The sequence below is a fragment of the Erpetoichthys calabaricus genome, chromosome 11 (assembly GCF_900747795.2).
Source record: "Erpetoichthys calabaricus chromosome 11, fErpCal1.3, whole genome shotgun sequence".
In the NCBI taxonomy this organism is placed as follows: Eukaryota; Metazoa; Chordata; class Cladistia; order Polypteriformes; family Polypteridae; genus Erpetoichthys; species Erpetoichthys calabaricus.
In genome coordinates, this window is record NC_041404.2 from 69,996,354 (window position 1) to 70,018,876 (window position 22,523).

At 40.1% G+C, this 22,523-nt stretch overlaps 1 protein-coding gene and 1 long non-coding RNA gene across 2 annotated transcripts in view; one reads left to right on the top strand and one right to left on the bottom strand.

Annotated features, from left to right (window-relative positions):
- Window positions 1-168, top strand: part of LOC127529570 (uncharacterized) — an 18,111-nt gene extending 17,943 nt beyond the window's left edge. Inside the window, exon 3 of the long non-coding RNA XR_007936193.1 lies at window positions 1-168. This exon is cut by the window's left edge and continues 160 nt beyond it. This is a non-coding gene — a long non-coding RNA (uncharacterized LOC127529570).
- Window positions 1-22,523, bottom strand: part of si:dkey-13a21.4 (uncharacterized protein LOC494576 homolog) — a 991,873-nt gene that overhangs the window by 772,042 nt on the left and 197,308 nt on the right. The window lies entirely within an intron of this gene.

Below are 22,523 nucleotides of genomic sequence, written 5' to 3' on the forward strand. Positions count from 1 at the left end.
TTCATGGATAAGGGGGCTACCACATTGATATTCCCCCAACCATTCATAGTGGCTTCTTGTATTTCTTTCATTATATATATAGTGTAAAGAGGAGACATGACAATGTCAAAGAGTTGGGGCATCACCCTGGTGACTCTATATAATTACAAAAGTCATAAATAAACAAAATATGCAACAAGTTGCGGATGCATCAAACTCTCTTCAAACTGGCCAAAGTTCCAGTCATATGGGTTCTAGGCAAGTGAGGTGGGTTCAGGAGGGTGGACAACGGAAGTGACATTAGTAGTGGAATAATTGCCAATCTTCAGAAAGAAAGAAGGTATTAGAACACAGCACCAACCCTTGGTTCAGCGGGTAGTTATTATCACTTGAGCCCTTAAGCTGCCTGTTCATGACAATAGATAGATAGTACCATGCAAACTGTGGAAAAGTCTTAGGCACTTTAGATAGTTAACAAAAATATTTGTATTAGACAGTTATTTGATGTCTTCTACATTAGAGGGCCAACAAAATATAACATATCTTAGAGTTCCAAACATTTTTTTTCCAAAAAGTGAAGCCATAAGATTTAAAAAATGTCATTAAAGAAAGAAACTGACAATAACAGACCACTTTCTAGTTTAAAAACATGAGATCTTAGTAAGCATATCGCCGAAAACTGGATTAAACACAGGTGCTTATGAACAGTAAGATAATGTATAGATTAAACCACAGTGCTTAACTAAAACAGAAGTAGCTCTGTAGATGGAATAAAACTTGGCAAGGGACAACCATAGTAAAAAGGTGAGGTTGCTGCAGATGTTGTGGTTTAACCTTCAAATCTTACACCATGGCAAAAGTGTATATTGCGACAAGACACAAAGATGTTCATCCTGCATCATCAAGGTCTCAACAAAGCAGAAATTTCATGGCAGACAGATGTTTCCTGATGTGCCATCCAAGCTCTTCTGCAGAAGCACAAGTAATGGGCAAGGCTATGGACCAGAAACCTATGCATGAAAACACAAGGACAAGAAAAATGGCAGCACCTGCTCTGGACATGATGAGTTATAACTGGACATTTTTGGCTCTAACAGAAAAGCAGTCTGTTTGATTAAAGGTTGGAGAACAGTATGTGGATGAATGTCTGCAAGAAACAGTGAAGCACGGTGGATGTTCCCTGCAGGTTTGGGGCTGCATTTCCATAAATGGAGTTGGTGATGGCTCCTGTCACTGCTGAGGAGTACAGGTAGATTCTTATCCATTCTGAAATACCATCAGGAAGGTGTCTGATTGGTCCAAACTTCATTCTACAGCTTGACAATGACCTCAAACACATGGCCAAAATCATAAAAATTATCTGCAAGAACAAGAGGAACAAAGAATCCAGCAACAGTAAGTCTGATTGGTCCAAACTTCATTCAACAGCTTGACAATGACCTCAAACACATGGCCAAAATCATAAAAATTATCTGCAAGAACAAGAGGAACAAAGAATCCAGCAACAGTAAGTATGCCAACCCCCCCCTCTCCCCCCCCCCATTAAACATTGATCTCAGCATCATAGAGCCTGTCTGGAATTATTTGAAGAGTCACAAGTAAGTAACACAGCCAAAGTCTAAGTGGGACTGGGGTAGGTTGTCCAAGAGGCTTGGAACAACCGAATAAATGAGTACCTTTAGAAACCACATGCAAATCGTGCTGTTTTGAAAGAAAAGCGTGGTCACACCAAATATTAATTTAATTTGTTTAGCTTTTTTCTGCACTTTCTAGGAGGTTAATTGATTAATGTGAACTATTCATGGCATTATTTTTTAAAGCATTTCTGCCTTATACCTTTTTCTCAGAAGTGCCTAAGAATTTTGCATAGTACTGCATATTTATGTATACTGTGGCCTGCAGGCAGTGCAGGATTTACTTATAAGCTACACAAGCTATAGCTTAGGGCCCCTGCCTTCTTGGGGGCCCCCAAAACAAATTGTCCGAGTGAGCAATTGTCATATATACTTAAATATACTACAGCATTATTTGTCCCAATCAGGCCTGGCCTTAGGCATAGGCGACCGCCTAGGGCCCCGGCGTCCGGGGGGCCCCAGATCAACTCCTTGGTCTAATTTTCACACATTTCACAGAGCTTCCAGGGGGGCTCCGCCCCCTCAGGGGGCCCCTGGACCCCCCTTTCGCCTAGGGCCCCATAATACCTAAGACTGGGCCTGCCTGCAGGGGGAGCATCTTCCCAAACCTGACACAGACAGATGCAGCCACAAGTTCACAAGCACAGCACAACACATGCTTTATTCTGCTGTGGGAAATGCTTCCTTTTTATTTCCTCCTGTACAACACAGTTACAAAGCAAAATAAAGCAACAGCTCTTTTCTTCTCTTCTCTCTCCTTCCGCCTCCTTTAATCTCTGACCCGGGAGTACTTCTGGTCTTCTGCACATGTGGTCCAAAAGCACTACTGGGTGAGACGGAAACCCCATCAAGTGGGGCTCCCCCTGGTGGAACCCACAGAACCTAACAGGGCTGAGTTGAGAAACTCCATGTCCCATACTGCTGGGTGGGAATTTGAGGCACCTCTGAAACCCAGGGGGGGCTGCCATCTAGCGCTCCGGGGGGGATAATGCCCTGTGCACACTGTGACATCGCGATGAAACTGAGTAAAAGATTTTTAGGCCTGTATAATGGAGAGAAAAGGGGAGACAACCTACGAGGACAATATGCTCCTCCAACATGCTAGATGGCAGCATCCCTGGGCTTTGGTACCTGTACACACACCTGCAGGGCAAGTTGGAATCTGTTATCCCATTTGGCAGCCCTGTGGGGTTCTGTGGGTACTGCCAGGAAGTGCTTTCTATGTGTAATGTTCTAGTAACAGATGCACTCCTGGTTCTTATATAAAAGGAGCCAGTATTCTTCACCCAGGTGAGATGGAATCAGGTGAAAGAAGAGAAAGCTCACCTGTGAGGACTGAAGAAAAAGAGAGCAGAGAAAAAATATTTGTGTTTGGTTTGGAACAAGAAAGAAACCTATTTTGTTGTAATAAACCATTTAATTTAACCTGGGACTTGGGGCCCTGTGGCGTCCCCTACTGGTCAATATATATATTGATATATATATATATATACACACACACACACACACATATATAATATATATATATTTTTATATATTTTTATATATATATATATATATATATATATATATATATATATATATATATATATATATATATGTACATATATTATAAAAAAATCCTAAGCCTAAAAGTGCAACAATTTTGTGTAACGATTTTATGTGTCTTTTTATGCCATGTTTTTTGTCACGCTTTAAATCAGGCTTATTTTAAAACCTACATATACTGTATATGTTTTGTATCATTCTTTTTAGAATTTAGCAAACTTTAATGTGACGTTGTTAGATTTTCAGATTCTTATTCCGTTTATAAATTATGAAAAAAAAAAATATCAAGAACTCACTTCCCGCAAGATTTTTCCGAACTTTGTGCCAAGAGATTTAACCACGCCTGGGGCTAGAAATAAGAGACAAAGAGTAGGAAAGCTGCTGTACAGGCTTTTAAATATTCAAAGCGCCATGCGAGATGCAGATCACGCGGAACGGCAGCAGCAGCAAGCCAGCAGCTGATCAAGCAAAGAGGAGGTAAAAAAAACTGTATTTGCTTCCCATTGTATCATCATTTAAAAGGGGGTTTCGGAGGAGCGACTGTGTCTCCTTGGGGTGCGTTCACCTCTTCACAACACGAGCAGCAGAGATGCGAAGTGGCTGAGCATAGCGCAGGCCAGGGGGGTTGGCGAGCGAAGAGAGCAGGGGGTGAACCAACTAGTATATATATATATATATTGTCACACACGTGTGAATAGGAGGACGTTGTATAGACCAAGGTAAAGGTAATTCCACGCCAGGCCAGGGGGTGGCAGGGTGCACTAAACCTTCTCCTGTTATTTCTACAGACCAGCCATGGGGAAAACCGGTCTGATTCAGAGCAGATGACGTCACTTCCAGTTCCGGAGCTCAGAAGAATGTCACTTCTGGTTCCGGCGCCCAGAAGAATATCACTTCCGGCACCCAATCTAACATCAGAACGTCACTTCCTGTCTGATCCCTTAAAGCCGCCATCTTTGCAAACCCTCAACAGTTCTGTTTTGGACTCCGTACTGAGAACATCTCTTTACTATTTAAAAGCCTTTTGCAGCCAGGAATAATATACAGGTGGCAGCCCCAAACCTTTTAAAGTGTGTCGAATCTATTCATTTTACAGTGGCGTAGCCGGCAGGATGATGACCTCCTGGAGAGAACGGAAGTCAGACCAAAACATAGACTCGACACACTATACAAAACGCAAGAAAAGTCAGATGGGTAAGTACTGTTCCCGAATCACCGAGTGGGGGTCAGTCGGGGCGTGTTGGGGAAAGCTTCAGTATGCTTCGACCCATCATCCTGTTAAAGGTCCGGGAAAGAGTGGAACCAGGACCCACAGGATAGAGCCTGGTGTATCTGGGAACACATTGGGGACTTATTATGGTCTTTCGCGTATGGGGACTGCCCCTAAATATCCCACAAAAGGCAAGCCTTTTGATAAAGGTGGGATAAACCCAGGCTGGCAGGTGAAAAACGTCACCTCTTGAGGCCTGGACATATAAACCTGCTAAAGCAGCAAAATAACAGGCAATGGCTTTACGGGCTAAGGTGGTTAGTTGGCTACAACCACATAAACAATCGAGCCATTAAATAGAAGAGCAGGTGGCCTGCTCTTTGTTGCTCCGTGCCCTGCCTGGAAAAATCTCCCAGCCGGCCTGGAGCTATACAGATATTTTCTTGCTAGCTGAGGCAATAGAACACCTCAGGGCAGAAACCGGCTTGGGAGTATCAACAACAACATTTATTTATAACAACAACAACAACATTTATTTATATAGGACATTTTCATACAAAAAGTAGCTCAAAGTGCTTTACATAATGAAGAAAAGAAAAATAACAGACAAAATAAGAAATTAAAATAAGACAACATTAGTTAACATAGAAAAGGTGTAAGGTCCGATGGCCAGGGTGGACAGAAAAAACAAAAAAAAACTCCAGAAGGCTGGAGAAAAAAATAAAATCTGTAGGGGTTCCAGGCCACGAGACCGCCCAGTCCCCTCTGGGCATTCTACCTAACATAAATGAAATAGTCCTTTTTGCAGTTAGGGTTCTCACGAAGTCACTTGATGGTGATGGTCATACAGACTTCGGGCTTTTAATCCATCCATCATTGTTGGAACATCATGGTGCTTTGGGTAGATGGTGGTGGACTCGTGTGAACCTGGGCATACTTGCGTCCCTAACATAGAATCTCGTAACTACAATGCGAAGCGTACTCGAGTGGAACCTGGGACGCGTTGGCCGGCTCTGCAAAGTGACGAAGGGGTCTGCGGAGTGATATGGGGGGGAGGCGCACAGTGCGCTTGCTAACCCTCTGGCCTTTTCGCATACAGGATAAGTGCTAGTTAATGGAATTAAGGTTATATCTTTATTTGATTCCGGCAGTAACATTTCTATTGTTGCTCGCCATCTGGTGTTACCGCGACAGTGGCTAAAGATAAAAACCCGCATTACCTGTATTCATGGAGATGTCCGGTATAATAGATCCACCAGCTGTTATATATGTCAAAACAGCATATTGAAAAAGTTGACGGTGGCAGTGATGAATAATCCTCCCTTCCCCGTGATATTCGGTAGAGATTGGGTAAACATTAATAGCGGTAACACAGACGCTTCTACCCCAAGATCACTAGGTCTAGTCACAGACGCGGAGTCAGCGCCCTCAACTTCCTCCACGCCGTGTATACAGCCAGCTGGGGAGTGGAGTTAGGCCTCTGGCGATGATGGGGAAACTCCCAGGACATCTCAGCCAGATACATCATCAACAAGTGCCGAGTCGACTCGGGATGAAACCGCGCCCCTTGAGGTCAAATCCAATCCCCTCACACACCTGCAGTTTCAATTTAGGCAGACCCCGGCTTCATTTAAAAGGGAGCAGTGGAACGACGACTCCCTTAAGTTTGCAAAGAATGCAGTCGTCCTGATAAATTGCCAACACACATTACATCCGATGCCACAAGGTCCTCACTTTATGTTAAATAATGACCTGTTGTATCGGGTGGCAGAACATGAGGGAGAGATAAGGTCACTGTTGTTAGTGCCATGGACTTACCGGCGACAAGTCTGTGAACTAGCACATACCCATCTCCTGGGAGCCCATTTGGGACCCAAAAAAACACAGGAGCGGATTAAGCTCCGATTCTTTTGGCCCGGGATTAATGAGGAGGTCCACCGCTTTTGTACATCCTGTCTGGAGTGTCAATTGAGGCAGATTCCTAGGAGGGACCGTGCTCCTCTAGTTCCATTACCCTTAACAGATGTTCCTTTTGAGCGCATTGGGGTCAACCTGGTAGGATCCCTAGAACCCTCAGCCAGCGGTCATAAATATATCATGGTCCTGGTAGATTATGCTACCCGGTTTCCAGAAGCTGTTCTGCTGTGCTCAGCTACTTCAAAAGCTATCGTGCGGGAATTAGTAGGGGTCTTTGCGCGCGTGGCATCCTTAAAGAAATACTGATGAATCAAGGGATGCCTTTTATCTTGCAGACGTTCAGGGAGACTGCCAAGCTACTTCAAATAAAACATTTAAAAACCTCAGTATATCATCCTCAAACTGATGGTTTTGTAGAGAGGTTCAATCAAACTCTCAAACAAATGTTACATAAGGTAGTAAACGAGGATGGAAGGAACTGGGATGAGCTCCTCCCCCTCGTTCTTTTTACATATCAGGAAGTCCCACAAGCCTCCACGGGGTTCTCACCTTTTGAATTACTATATGGACGACAACCTTGGGGCATATTAGACATTTTAAAAAAAGGCTGGGAGGAAGAGGCTGTCCTGCCAACAAATATATTGGAATATATCGCGCACTTACGCGATAGATTTGAGAAGATTAGACCTATATTGAAAACACGCATGGAAAAGGTGCAAGCAGCCCAGGTCCGATGCTATAACCATGGTACATCTCTTCGGGAGTTTCGCTCGGGAGATCGAGTCATGGTTTTAGTTCCTACCTCACATTCCAAATTACTGGCTCATTGGCAAGGCCCCTATGAAATTAAGGAGAGGAAGGGACTGGTTGATTATTTGGTGAAACAACCAAATCGTTGTCCCAGCGAGCAGATTTATCATGTCAATTTGCTGAAACCGTGGAAGGACAGGGATTTCGAGCCCTCCTCTGGACTCTCTCTTCGCTCATAAATTACACCTTAATTTCGGAGATAATCTGACTTGCCAACAAAGATAGGAGCTTGAAGTAGTTATCCTGTCTGTCCCTGAGGTAGTAAGTGAAAATCCTGGGCAGACCTACCTGCTTGTGAATGACATTGTGACGAAACCTGGGGTTATAGTCCAAGAATGACCGTACAGAATTCCCGAGGCAATAAAGGCTGAAGTGGAGCTGGAGATCAGACAAATGCTGGACCTTGGTGTGATTGAGGAAAGTTATAGTCCCTGGTCCAGTCCTATTGTCATGGTCAGTAAGCCTGATGGAAGTTGGAGGTTCTGCAATGACGTCCGTCAGCTTAACCAAGTCTCCCAATTTTTTTTTTTATTAATTTATAATTTTATTGTAATAATTCATACAAATCAATCAATTTTTTACCAATAATAGGATTGAAAAAAAAAAAACAAAGAAAACAAGTCGACCCCCACCCCAGAGAGAGAGAGCATGGCCAACAGAGTAAAACTTAAGGCTTGTAGACATACCTAAATTGATGAGTTTAATAGGCCAGTAGAGATGAATGGAGAGGAAAAAGAGATGCGGAGATAATTGCTTCCACGGTGCTTTAAGAGCTTATTATAAAATTTTATTGATTATATCCTGCCAGGTTTTAAAAAAATTCTGTACAGAAAATCTAACTGTATATAGTATTTGATTTTTTCCAATTTCAAATAGTATAAAACATCAGTTACCCACTGACTTAAAAGAGGAGCGTTAGGATTCTTCCAGTTCAGCAAAATAAGTCTGCGTGCCAAAAGTGTAGTGAATGCAATCACAGTTTGTTTGTCCTTCTCCACGTTAAAACCATCTGGAAGAACACCAAACACAGCTGTCAATGGGTCAGGAGGGATTGTGATACCAAGGCTGTCTGAAAGGCACTTAAAAATTTTGGTCCAAAATGATATTAATTTGGTGCAGGCCCAGAACATGTGACCCAGTGAGGCTGGGACTTGACTGCAGTGTTCGCAGGTTGGATCTGAAAACATTTTGGACAGTTTTAGGCGAGACAGATGTGCTCGATATATAGTTTGGAAAATTGGGCAGGTTCTGTTTAACAAAGTTCCTAATTTGAAGATAGTGAAAGAAACGTGTAGCTGGAAAGTTACATTTGGAATGTAATTGTTCGTAGGATGCAATGATGTTGTCTATATAAAGATCTCTGAGCAATTTAATCCCAAATCTTTTCCAGATATTAAAGACTGCATTTGTTATGTTTGCGAGGGCTGAAAAAGGTAGTTCTCTTGCAGAGGTGCCACAGATAAAAGATTTTCCATCTTAAAATGCTTTCTACATTGGTTCCATATTCTGAGTGAGTGAAGCACAATTGGGTTATTAGTATATTGGCGATAACTTGCATTTATTGGGGCACAAAGCAGGGAATATAAAGCAGTGCTGTAGGATTTTATTTCCATTGCGGACCAAGCCTGTGTATGTTCATCTATTTGTGTCCAGGTTTTTATAGCTTGTATGGTTGCTGCCCAGTAATAAAACTGAAAGTTAGATAGAGCCATGCTACCTTCTGCCTTAGGTCTTTGTAGGGTCGCTCTTTGGATATGTGGATGTTTTAAGTTCCAAATAAATGAGGCTATGGTTGAATCTAATTGCTTAAAAAATTATCTATTGATGTGTATTGGAATGTTTTGAAATAAAAAGAGAAGCTTAAGAAGGATATTCATCTTAACAACGCTAATTTTTCCAGCTAGAGTAAGATGAAGGGTTGACCATCTATGCAAGTCTTGCTTAATTTTTTCCATACAGATGGCGAAATTTTGTTGATAAAGAGCTTTATGTTTACTTGTGATATTTACCCCAAGGTATTTAAACTGATCTGCAATAATAAAAGGGAAGGTGTCCAATCTAATATTGTATGCTTGAGAATTCACTGGAAAGAGCACACTTTTATTCAGATTAATTCTGAGACCAGTGATCTTTTGAAATTCTGTAAGTGCTGTTAAGACTGGGAGAACACGCTTTTATTCAGCTTGTTGTTGTTCTGGAATCCATGTGAAAATGAGGCAACTGTTTTTTTGAATCTCTGTTAAGTCTTGTCACTTAAAAGAGGAGGCCATTCTGCGCCACAGATAGCCTATCAAAATGGGGCAAAACCCACTATGCCTTACACTCTTTACTTTATCAAACTATGATCTGAAGCATGCACTGGAATGTTTGGCAGCTGTGTGTGATATGGCTGGAGTTTGCATGAGCAGTCGGAGGTCATGGGACTTTCCTGAAAAACGGTGACTTGTTCAGTTCAGGTATGTGCTTAGCTGCCTCCCCAAATCGAGGAATTCAAGTATCTCAGAGTTTTGTTCACAAGTGACACAAGAGGTGATTGTAAGGTTGATTATGGAATTGGTGTAGTGGAAGAAATTGTTTGAATATTGTTAACAGACCATGGTGGTGGTGAAGCGGGAGATAAATCCTCAGATAAGATGTTAGATTTACCAGTCAGTCAACATTCCCATCTTCTTCTGTGATCACATACTCTGAGTAGTGACAGAAAGAGATCAGAAAATACAAACTACTGAAATGAGGTTCCCTCATCGGGTTGTTGGGCTCACTCTCCAACATAAGCTGAGGAGCTCTCCACAATACCAGATTTACCTGGAGTAGAACTGTTACTTTTCTGGATTGAAAGGATCCAGCTGAGGTAATCTGGCATGTAGCTAGAGTGTCCCCTAGGTGTCTACCACAGGAGGTGTACTAGATATGGACCAGTGGGAGATGACCCAGGATATGTTGGGAGAGATTATCCTGCTTAACTGGTTTGGGAACATCTAGGAATTCCCCAGTAAAGATTGTGCAACAAATTTATGAGGATAGGGTGGCCTGGTTAGCCCAGTGCAGTTTATTTCTGCTGAGCCGTTTATTCAGGAAAAGTGGAGTGAAAACAATAATGATATTGATGATGAGGACAATACTGATTTTTATATCTTTTAAAAAAAAATGACTAAAATGGGTGTCTCTGCTAAATGTCAACACTAAGGTGTTGTATTTGATTTTTATGTTTTTAATCCACTAATTTTGAAAAAGAACCAAAACCTCTTGTTTTCTGCATTTAAGCAAAGTGTAAACCTACTTGCTTAAAAGTTCCTGTATCAATGCTACCTATGGCATGATAGCTGATGTATAATGTATATGTTTTTAAAAGGTTTATCAAAGTCACAGTAAATAGTATTATACAATCTACAGACATTAAATGCTTTGATGATCCATCCATCGGTCCGTTTTTCAAATCAGTTTATCCTGAGCAGGGTCGTGGGAAAGCTGCAGCCTATCCCAATAAGCATCAAGTGTAAGGCAGGAATCCCTGGATTACACCTTATAAAAATCCATCACATATGTAAAACAAGATTTCCCTGATCAACATTTAGGTTGACTGTCAACTAAAACACCCATACAAGTCAGAAATTTTAAGTATCTGGCCTCAAATTAGCAAGGTTGGTCGAATCAAGTTTTTTATGTAATGGTACAACTTTTGATGGCTTCTAAACTTTAGTAATTGCCCCAATTTTTGGACAACCAAAAATGCATGTGAAATGTGCATGTATGATTATAGAACTTTCTGAGACAATTAAGTAGAAACACTCCTTGTAGAGCCGCTGGTAAACTTGTTCATAGTTCTTTCTAACAATTTTGACAATAGTTGTGATCAGCAATTAGTATGTGCTGGAAAAGGGTGGAGTGCCCTCTCAGGGTTGGGAGCGAGATCCTGCCCCAAGTGGAGGAGTTCAAGTATCTCGGGGTCTTGTTCATGAGTGAGGGAAGAATGGAGCGTGAGATCGACAGGCGGATCGGTGGTACGTCCGCAGTGATGCGGGCTCTGCATCGGTCTGTCGTGGTGAAAAAGGAGCTGAGCCATAAGGCAAAGCTCTCAATTTACCAGTCGATCTATGTTCCTACCCTCACCTATGGTCATGAGCTATGGGTAGTGACCAAAAGAACGAGATCACGAATACAAGCGGCTGAAATGGGTTTTCTCCGCAGGGTGTCTGGGCTCTCCCTTAAAGATAGGGTGAGAAGCTCAATCATCCGGGAGGGGCTCAGAGTAGAGCCGCTGCTCCTCCGCATCGAGAGGAGTCAGATGAGGTGGCTCGGGCATCTGATCAGGATGCCTCCTGGACGCCTCCCTGGTGAGGTGTTCCGGGCACGTCCAACCGGGAGGAGGCCCCGGGGAAGACCCAGGACACGCTGGAGGGACTATGTCTCCCGGCTGGCCTGGGAACGCCTTTCGATTCCCCCGGAAGAGCTAGAAGAAGTGGCCGGGGAGAGGGAAATCTGGGCATCTCTGCTCAAGCTGCTGCCCCCACGACCCGACCTCGGATAAGCGGAAGAGGATGGATGGATGGTCTTACAGTATTACATTTCTCTTTTTGGTTACCCTAGTGATGTCTGGCAGCATTGCAACTTTAAACTTGTTATATCTACTGACCTTGCAATGAATGCCACATTCACAGGGAGAGATTAACATCACACCTGATAAATACACTGAGAAAATCTATTAAAAAAAAAAACATGTAGATGTTTATATATACATATATACAGCATTTTAGTAAGTATTTCATGTTTTGTTTTTTTTTACATTTTTAGTTAATATTTTCTTTGATGTTAAATACATTTAGAAAACAGAAATCAAAAAATAACTTTTACTGAATAGAATGAATTAGTGCAGATGTTGACAGTTCAGAGTTTTTATATTTTAAATTCTGGTCCAGCCAATGTTGCTGCGAGGCTCCCATGTTCCAACTATGTCTTGAGTACTCGTTTTCCTCTCATTTCCCAAAGATAAGCGTCTTAGATTAACTGGAATGTCTAAATGTATGTGTGACTTTGCCATTTGTTTAATTTATATTGAAAGTAGCAAGCTCCGAACTGAATGAATGGCATTGACATACTAGGATAAATATTCTCTTCTGGTCATTCATGTACTTTTAGCAGAACATCGATGTCTTTAATGTTAAAACACAGCATTAAAATAAACTTCTACCTTCTTGCCTATTGAATTTAGCATAAAACCTCTAACTTGTTTTACAGTTTTTTGTCCTTACACCACGAGCTGTTTGTTCTTCGAAACACTGCAATTTAATTGTATGGATTGAAATAAGGCATCTATTAAGTCCCTTGTGGGATAATAAAGAACTAACTACAAATACTGTACAATTATTATATCATCATACATTTTCTTCATTCAAAAAGGCCTTACTACCTTACCTTGCACAAAATAAATTTTACATTATTCTTGAAAAATATTTACTTTCAAAGTAGATTTAAATTATGTACATATTGTGATTTAAATTATTTTTTATATTGTATATATTATTGTAGTTTATATTTAAATTAAAAAATATTTGCCTGATGAATACAATTAAATGTTATATCTAAACAATCTCAAGGGGCTCGTATATATGCACGTCAGTTATCTCAGAATTATACTATAATAAATGTTTCCCATGACTCTGATAGGTGACTTTTATAAACAATGTACGTCTGCTTCCTAAAAAAAACAGACTGATTGTCTTACATCTAAGATTTTACCTTGTCGGCATGTCTCTCAAAAAATGTTCCGGTCCGTTTAAACGAATGTATGCATAATAAACACTGCATACGGTTGTATACGGAATTCCTTGATTTTGATCATTCAGGTGTGATTTGATGACATGTCACGGCTAAGCAGCTGTGTGAACGTCTTTCTTAGCTCGCTCGAACAGATCCCTTGACTTCAAGAACACGCAGTATAATAAGATGCGGCCCAGATTATTTCCCCGCTCATTATTACACTCTGGCAGTAACGGTCGGTTTTTTCAGCCTGCACGTTTTTTTCCAATGAGCCCCTCACCGCATGCTCCGTTTCAGTTGGTCTAACTCTGAACCTGTGGGAGGAGCGCGGCGAGGTTTGTTTTCCTTTTAAACTATATGGCGTGGTACAGATCAGAACAAAATAAAAACGTCTGCATCCTTACGTTTACACCGTACAGCCCTAGTTAACTATAAAGTCCGTACACATATCATAAAGAAACGCCGTTGTATCTTTTAGCATTTATTTTTAAACTGTAAAAACAGTTCTCAGACTGTCATTGTACACAAGTTCCACCCACAGATCTGACGCCATTTCCCTCTTACTTACTGAGAAAACAATCGAGAGAACCCTGGGCGGGATTTTCAGTTGTAGACAGTGATTGGTCAATTTTGCATCTATTATCCAATCGGGAGGGAGATTGAGTGCAACAGTCGCGGTGGAACACGCCCAGGGGACTTACCCGAGTATGGCGTCTGCCTTCATGTGTGGATGTAATCGAATTCCAGCAAGTAATACCAAACCTTATGTGGTTTAGTACCGGAGCATGACAGATTTTATTACTGGAAAAAAATGTTCTCATCATTGTTGTTTTAAAATATACCAAGTATGTCAGAACACACGTTGTGCGAACGCAATAACTTCACACCGTGTGTACTGAAACGAGCAACGCCATATTGTTTTTGGGCAAATGTTCCTGCATGATGAAGAATGTCTCCTCTCAACTGCAGCAAAAAAAAAAAATCCACATTGTGAGGTTTTTGGGGTCGGTTGACCCGCTGTATACAAAACTCGTAAGAGCAAAAAAAAGGGAGTTGCAGTGAATTTCATACATCTAACTCTATTAAGATGGTAATAACACGAATTAAGGAAGGACTTTTTAGAAGTTAATTAAATTTGTGTAATAGGTATACAGTGGCATTAACTAATAAAACATATTGAACATTGCACTTTAAGAAATGGTCGAGGATGGGCTACAAAATAGAAATCGTTTCTTTTTTTCTGGCACTTTTACGTGCTCACTACTGACAACTATTTTTAGTTTCAATATAACACTGATATTATCATTTCTTCTTGGGTTTAGAACTAACAGTGTTGCTTAATTATTTACTATCATTCTGATCTGATTTCAGTGCATTAATTTATTTGTTACTATTTTAAAGTATACTTTTTAAATAAATCAGTGCAGTTCTTTAGGAAATTCTAAAAGGTTACACACATTGTAAAAAGAACTATTAAGCCTCATGCCTAACTCCATCCATCATCAAACCTGTTTAATCAAATTCAGGGTCACAAAGGTCTCTGAGGAAAAAAAACAAATGCCCGCACAGACAATGCCCAAGCATGCTTTCGAACTGGAACTCTGGAGCTGTGAGTAAGCAGCTGTAAGCACTGCAGCATCATCATGCTGCCACACTTACTGATTTAATATTATGACTGTGTGGGGAGTTTGGCAGGAGCTCATCCCAAGTGGGGAACCAAGCCTTTGTGCAGCAAATTTACACAAACACCCAAACTGTTAACGGTACAGTTTTTTCTCACTTAAATGAACCAGGCCAATTAACCTCAAAACTCTACTTATAGAGTTTTGTCTTTTTTAAGTACGTAATAATAATATTAATAATAATGCATTTTATTTATAGGGGCACTTTACATTAGCAGTAAATCTCAAAGTGCAACATAAGTTTAAACAAAGGCAAGGCAAGATAAAACAACAATAATTATAGCATTCTTGTTAATAAGCTTTCCTAAATAGAAAAGTCTTTAGCTGTTTTTTAAAACAGCCCACAATCTGCTGTGTTCTTAGGCTCTCTGGTAGGGCATTCCAGAGCCGTGGAGCAGCAGCTGCAAAGGCTCGGTCTCCCATTGTATGAAGTTTGGTCACAGAGGGGCGAAGGTGGTGGGTATTTGTAAAACGGAGGTTTCTTGTAGTGGATTGTAGTATAGGGAACTCCTTAAGATATTGTGGAGCATTTCCATGCATACACTGGTGAGTAAAAAAACAAGAGTTTGTACAGTAATCCCTCCTCCATCGTGGGGGTTGCGTTCCAGAGCCACCCGCGAAATAAGAAAATCCACGATGTAGAAACCATATGTTTATATGGTTATTTTTATATTGTCATGCTTGGGTCACAGATTTGCGCAGAAACACAGGAGGTTGTAGAGAGACAGGAACATTATTCAAACACTGCAAACAAACATTTGTCTCTTTTTCAAAAGTTTAAACTGTGCTCCATGACAAGACAGAGATGACAGTTCTGTCTCACAATTAAAAGAATGCAAACATATCTTCCTCTTCAAAGGAAACAGAGAGGAAAGCAAACAAATCAATAGGGCTGTTTGGCTTTTAAGTATGCGAAGCACCGCCGGTACAAAGCTGTTGAAGGCGGCAGCTCACACCCCCTCTGTCAGGAGCAGGGAGAGAGAGAGAGAGAGAGAAACAAAGTCAAAAATCAAAACATGCCCTTTGAGCTTTTAAGTATGCGAAGCACCGTGCAGCATACTTAAAAGCTGCACACAGAAGGTAGCAACGTGAAGATAATCTTTCAGCATTTTTAGACGAGCGTCTGTATCGTCTAGGTGTACGAACAGCCCCCCTGCTCACACCCCCTACGTCAGGATCACAGATAGTCAGCGCAAGAGAGAGAGAAAGAAAAGTAAGTTGGGTAGCTTCTCAGCCATCTGCCAATAGCGTCCCTTGTATGAAATCAACTGGGCAAACCAACTGAGGAAGCATGTACCAGAAATTAAAAGACCCATTGTCCTCAGAAATCCTCGAACCAGCAAAAAATCCACGATATATATTTAAATATGCTTACATATAAAATCCGCGATAGAGTGAAGCCGCGAAAGGCGAAGCGCGATATAGCGAGGGATCACTGTATTCAATACGGAGATGGATAGGGAGCCAATGAAGTGAAGGACCTATCATCTGATCTCGGATTCACTTTTAAAGAGACTGGTATTATAATTATACATCCTTTTCTTTATCTGGACATTATATGTTTATGTCTTAATTAGAGTTATAGACTTGAGTGTGGAAGTAATTAAAGTAGGATTTTTTTTTTTTTATTATTATTTTTTTTTTAACTACCTGAAAGTAGACGGTTTAACATCATACTCTTGGTTTATTGCTATTTCTACTATTACATTGCTATTACATTTATACTATTACATTATACTATTACACTAGGAATTACCATGTTTATCCTAGACTACTTTTTAAAATCATTCCCAGGGTTCATTCTTTTTTTTTATCTTAATATCTTAAAATTGCTGAAGATTAGTTTAAGCTTAAAGACTGTTAATGATTATATTTTCGGCAGATAGTATTTATAATTCAGCTGCAATAGATATGTCTTTGTTTTAAATCTCTAACGCCGATGCGGGGTGGGGTTTGTTTTGTTTTGGACGTGCTATGTCTCTTTGTATGTCAGAGGACCGGGACATCGCAAAGTGGGATCAAGCCTCATGTGGGGAGGCAAAATGGGGGGGGGGGGGATAAAGGGGGGAGAGAAGGAGAGCAGGCTATATCTAATCTATTCTTCTAATCCCTATAACTATAAGTATCAATGCAACAATAGGCTAAAATGCAGTAACTCATGGGGAATCTTAAAGCTAAGATTAAAACTGCCTCATTACCAGTTAAGACTATAAAATGACATTAAAAACTCAGAATCAAGGTCTCCATGATGGGACAGTTAACTTTGTGAGCTGGAATGTTAAAGGCCTGAATCACGAATTAAAGAGAAAGAAAGTATGCTCTCACCTAACAGGCTTAAACGCTAAAATAGTATTTTTACAGGAGACCCACTTACTAAGCAAGGATCAGTTCAGACTACAAAAAGACTGGACTAGCCAAATGTTCCATTCTAGCTTTATAAAGAAAACTAGAGGTGTGGGAATTCTCATACACAGAACAGTTCCATTTGTAGCATCAGATGTAGTATTGGACCCTGAAGGGAGATATGTGATGGTCATGGGCAACTTATATAACAGTAAAATGATTTTGATAAATGCTTATGCACCCAATGTCGATGATAAGGAATTCATGCAAAATCTATTTGCATCCTTTCCCAATGTGAACACTCATAAAATTATAATGGCTGGGGACTTTAATTGTGTTTTAAATCCACTTTTAGATAGGACTCCTGTGACAGGGGGGACGACATCTAATACTGCAAAGACAATTACACAGTTTTTAAATGATCACAACTTACCAGACCCCTGGAGGTTTCTTAACCCAAACTCAGGAACTTATTCGTTCTACTCACCAGTGCATTATAGCTACTCAAGAATTGATTATTTTTTTATAGATAATAATTTCCTGCCTACAATTAAATCATGCAAATATGACACAATTGTTATCTCCAACCATTCCCCTCTAGTCTTGGGGCTAAAATCATTAAGCCCCTCACACTCACCTCGCAGATGGTGCCTTAACCCTCTTCTATTGGCAGACGAGAACTGCACAGAATTTATATCCAAACAAATCAGCTTCTTCCTAGAGACAAACATGCCCACAGAGGTTTCCGCAGGAACACTCTGGGAAACTCTAAAGGCCTTCTTAAGAGGACAGATTATTTCATTTCTTTCCCACAGAAATAAATTAGAAACAAAGAAAGTGTCAGAGCTAAGAAGCGAAATTACTAGAATAGATGAAGAACAAGTCAGGCGTCCAAGTGAAGCTCTCCACGGGAAAACGCAGGCCCTGCATACAGAACTTAACATCTTAACAACTAAAGAAACTGAACAACTTATTTATAAGTCTAGACATCATTACTATGAACACGGAGAAAAAGCTAATAAGCTTTTAGCTCAACAAATTCACAAACAAGAAGTTCGCAATACAATACCAGTAATCACCAACACGAATGGAGAAGAAATTATTGACCATAAAAATATAATGCACGCATTTAGAGATTATTATAAATCCTTATATTCTACTGAGCTCAAAGAAGACAACACACAATCTAATGCATTTCTGGATACATTACAGACACCACAAATAGGTGCTTTAAGTGCTGAGGAACTGGATAAACCTCTAACGCTAACAGAATTACTAGATGCTATAAAGTCACTTCAAAGTGGGAAATCAGCAGGCCCTGATGGTTACCCCGTAGAATTTTATAAGAAATTCTCTACTCAGCTAGCTCCCCTCTTATTGGCAACATTTACATAAGCTGGAGACAACCAAATATTACCTCAAACATTTCGTCAAGCATTAATCACCGTCTTTCCTAAACAAAATAGGGACTTGTTACAATGTGCATCATACAGACCAATTTCACTCCTGAATAATGATGTTAAGATGCTCTCAAAAATTCTTGCTAGAAGGATGGAGAAAGTACTGCCCTCGGTAATATCACAGGATCAAACTGGATTTATTAAAGGCCGACATCTATCTTCCAATCTCCGACACTTGTTTAATGTTATATATTCACCAGCAAAATCAAACACCCCAGAGATATTACTATCATTAGACGCAGAAAAAGCATTTGATATGATTGAATGGAACTACCTTTTCACTGCATTGGAGAAATTTGGGTTTGGCCCGAATATTTGTGCATGGATCAAACTACTGTATACCAATCTAGAAGCCTCAGTTTGTATTAATAACATTTGCTCAGACTACTTTAAGCTAGAACGTGGTACCAGACAAGGATGTCCCTTGTCGCCACTGCTGTTTGCAATCGCCATTGAACCACTGGCGGTTCACTGCCAAAATTCTTATCAGATAAAGGGGATTGTCAGAGAAGGACTGGAACAGAAAATTTCTCTATATGCAGATGATATGGTTTTATATATATCAGACCCAGAAAACACTGTCCCTGCAGTTTTAACAGCACTAACAGAATTTCAAAAGATATCTGGTTTTAAAATTAATCTGAATAAAAGTATACTCTTTTCAGTGAATTCACAAGCATATAATATTAGATTGGACACCCTACCTTTTACCATAGCAGATCAGTTTAAATACCTAGGGGTAAATATCACAAGTAAACATAAAGCTCTTTATCAACAAAATCTTGCCATCTGTATGGAAAAAATTAAGCAAGACTTGCATAGATGGTCAACCCTTCATCTCACTCTAGCCGGAAGAATTAACATTGTTAAGATGAATATCCTTCCTAAACTTCTTTTTTTATTTCAAAACATTCCAATATATATCAATAAATCGTTTTTTAAACAGATTCAACAATAACCTCATTCATTTGGAACTCAAAACACCCACGTATCAGAAGAGCGACCCTACAAAGACCTCAGGCAGAAGGTGGCATGGCTTTACCTAATTTTCAGTTTTATTACTGGGCAGCAAACATACAATCCATAAAAACCTGGACACAAATAAATGAACATACACAGGCTTGGTCCGCAATAGAAGTAAAATCCTGTAGTACTTCTTTATACTCCCTGCTCTGCTCTCCAATAAATGCAAGTTATCGCAAATATACTAATAACCCAATTGTGCTTTACTCACTCAGAATATGGAACCAACTTAGAAAACATTTTAAGATGGAAAATCTTTTATCTGTGGCACCTCTGCAAGAGAACCACCTCTTTCAACCCTCGCAAACATATCCAGTTTTTAATACCTGGAAAAGTTTTGGGATTAAAATGCTCAGAGATCTTTATATAGACAACATATTTGCATCTTTTGAACAATTATGTTCAAAATTCAACCTCCCAACTACACATTTCTTTCACTATCTTCAAATTAGAAATTTTGTTAAACAGAAATTGCCCGATTTCCCCCACCTCACACCCTCCACAATGCTGGAAAAAATACTGCTCAATTTCAAGGAATTAAACACCATTTCCTCATTATATAAAATCCTATTAGAGTCCCTACCTTTCAAAGATCCAAGAGGATATTGGGAAGAAGATCTCTTAATCAATATATCAGAAAAGGAGTGGAAGGTAGCAAAGCAGAGAATTCACTTGAGCTCCATATGCGCAAAGCATAGAATTATTCAACTAAAAATTATATATCGAGCCCATCTGTCTTGCTTAAAACTGTCCAAAATGTATCCAGGGCAAGATCCAACCTGCAAACGCTGCAACCTAGCTCCTACCTCACTGGGTCACATGTTCTGGGCCTGCACCAAACTAACATCATTTTGGACCAAAATTTTTAAGTGCCTTTCAGACAGCCTTGGTATCACAATTCCTCCTAACCCATTAACAGCTGCGTTCGGTGTTCTTCCAGATGAACTTGAAGTGGAGAAGGACAAGCAAACGGTGATTGCATTCACTACACTTTTGGCACGCAGACTTATTCTGTTAAATTGGAAGAATCCTAACTCTCCTCTGATAAGTCAGTGGGAAACCGATGTTTTATATTATTTGAAATTGGAAAAAATCAAATTCTCAGTTAGAGGATCTGTACAAATTTTTTTTCAAAACCTGGCAGGATCTAATCAACATTATTTTAGAATAAGAGAAATAACTATTACCGCATTTAATTCCCTTCTCCATCTCTTATTTACCTATATATTTATTTCTCCCTTTCTTTTATTTATTGTTGCCTTATTAAAAAGCCCTAAGCAATTCTCCTTTGGCTTAGCTCTCCTTCTCAGGGGTGAGGTTTGATTTGTCTTCAATTTTGTTTGGTTATAAATTGATCTATTTGTATGGAATGATTACAATAAAAATTAATAAATAAAAAAAAAAAAAAAAGAAGTGATCGAAGGATTTGTGAAATGTGTTCATATTTCCGCACCCTCATCAGGATTCTTGCAGCACTATTTTGAATTTGTTGTAGCTTTTGAAGGCTTTTGTTGGGTATCCCGATGAGGAGTGCATTACAATAGTCCAGTCTGGATGAGACAAAGGCATGAACCAGCTTTTCAGCATCACAGAGGGAGAGGTAGTGGCAGAGTTTGGCTATGTTTCGGAGATGAAGGAATGCAATTTTACAAAGGTGATGGATATGTATATCAAATGACAGATGGGAGTCTAACTTGACACTCAGATTTGTAACAGAAGGGGAGAGGGTAATGGTACGGTCAGAAAAGGAAATACAATTTACAGAGGAACGAAGTTGATGGGGGGGTGCCAATTAAAAGAGCTTCAGTTTTGGTGCTGTTCAGCTTGAGGAAGTTCTTGGACATCCAGGCCTCAATCTCATCCAAGCAAGAGGAAAAAGTTGATGGAGGTGTAAGAGAAGCCGAATCCAGTCTCACATAGAGCTGTGTATCATCGGCATAGCACTGGAATGAAACCCCATGTTTGCGGATGATGTGACCCAGGGGTAGTATATAGATATTAAAGAGGGTTGGCCCAAGGACTGATCCTTGTGGGACCCCACAGGTGACAGTGTGGGTATGAGATTTAGTATCCCCCAAAGCCACATACTCAGTCCTGTCTGTAAGATAGGACTCGAACCACTCCAAAGGAATGCTAGAAAGTCCAATTGTTTAGTGAAGATGATGAAGGAGAATATTATGATCTACCGTATCAAATGCAGCTGTAAGGTCCAGGAGGATAAGGAGTGATGGAGAGTCATGGTCAGCAGCCATCAGGAGGTCATTGGTGACTCTGACCAGGGCTGTCTCTGTGCTGTACGTACACAAATTGTATCTTGTATCAAAATTATCAAACCAGCTTAGTCCAATTTAAGGTGGGGGGAAGGGCACATTGACTTATCCCAACAGCACTGGGCACAACCCAGAAACCAATCCTAAACAGAGAGTTGGTCTGCAGCACTGCCCACTCACACACATAGCCACACTTAAACAGGTCTCATTTGGAACAACCAATTAACCCAGCATGTGTGCTTCTTTGTGGTGTGGACAGAAAAGCCAAATAGATGCAGAGACGATGTGCAAAGTACAAAACAGGATTTTACTATACTGGGAATTGAGTCTGAATCCTAGACACCCGGGCAAAGTAGGAGAGTATTGCCACCAATTCTAAAATCCACTAATCCATTCTTTTGACCATTATTGTGAAGTCATGGATGGTGAAAGCATATCACAGCAGCATTGGGTGAAAAGCGGGAAACAGCCCCGAAAAGGATGCCTGCCCATCACAGATCAGATTCACTTTCCTGGCCAACAAACCCAAACACATATTTTTGAAATATAGTGATTATGCAATAAGGAGCGAATGTCCAGAGTCATACAAACAGTAGGATTCAGAACTTCTTCTAGAAGCACTACACCAGGTACAATCACTAGATTATTGATATCAGCCAGTGTAGAAATGCCAATAGACTGAATGTGTACAAATTTGGTATGCTGGAAGAAAATTGAATATTTGGAGATCACATTGCACACATAGTATTTATTTTATAACAAGTTCAAGATTTAAAATAAGTTTTTTTTTTTATATGGTTAATCCAACAGAAGGCAAATAACACATCACCAGACATTAAATATAAGAAAATATTATATTTGAAAAGATCATTAGCATCAAAAAAAGTTAT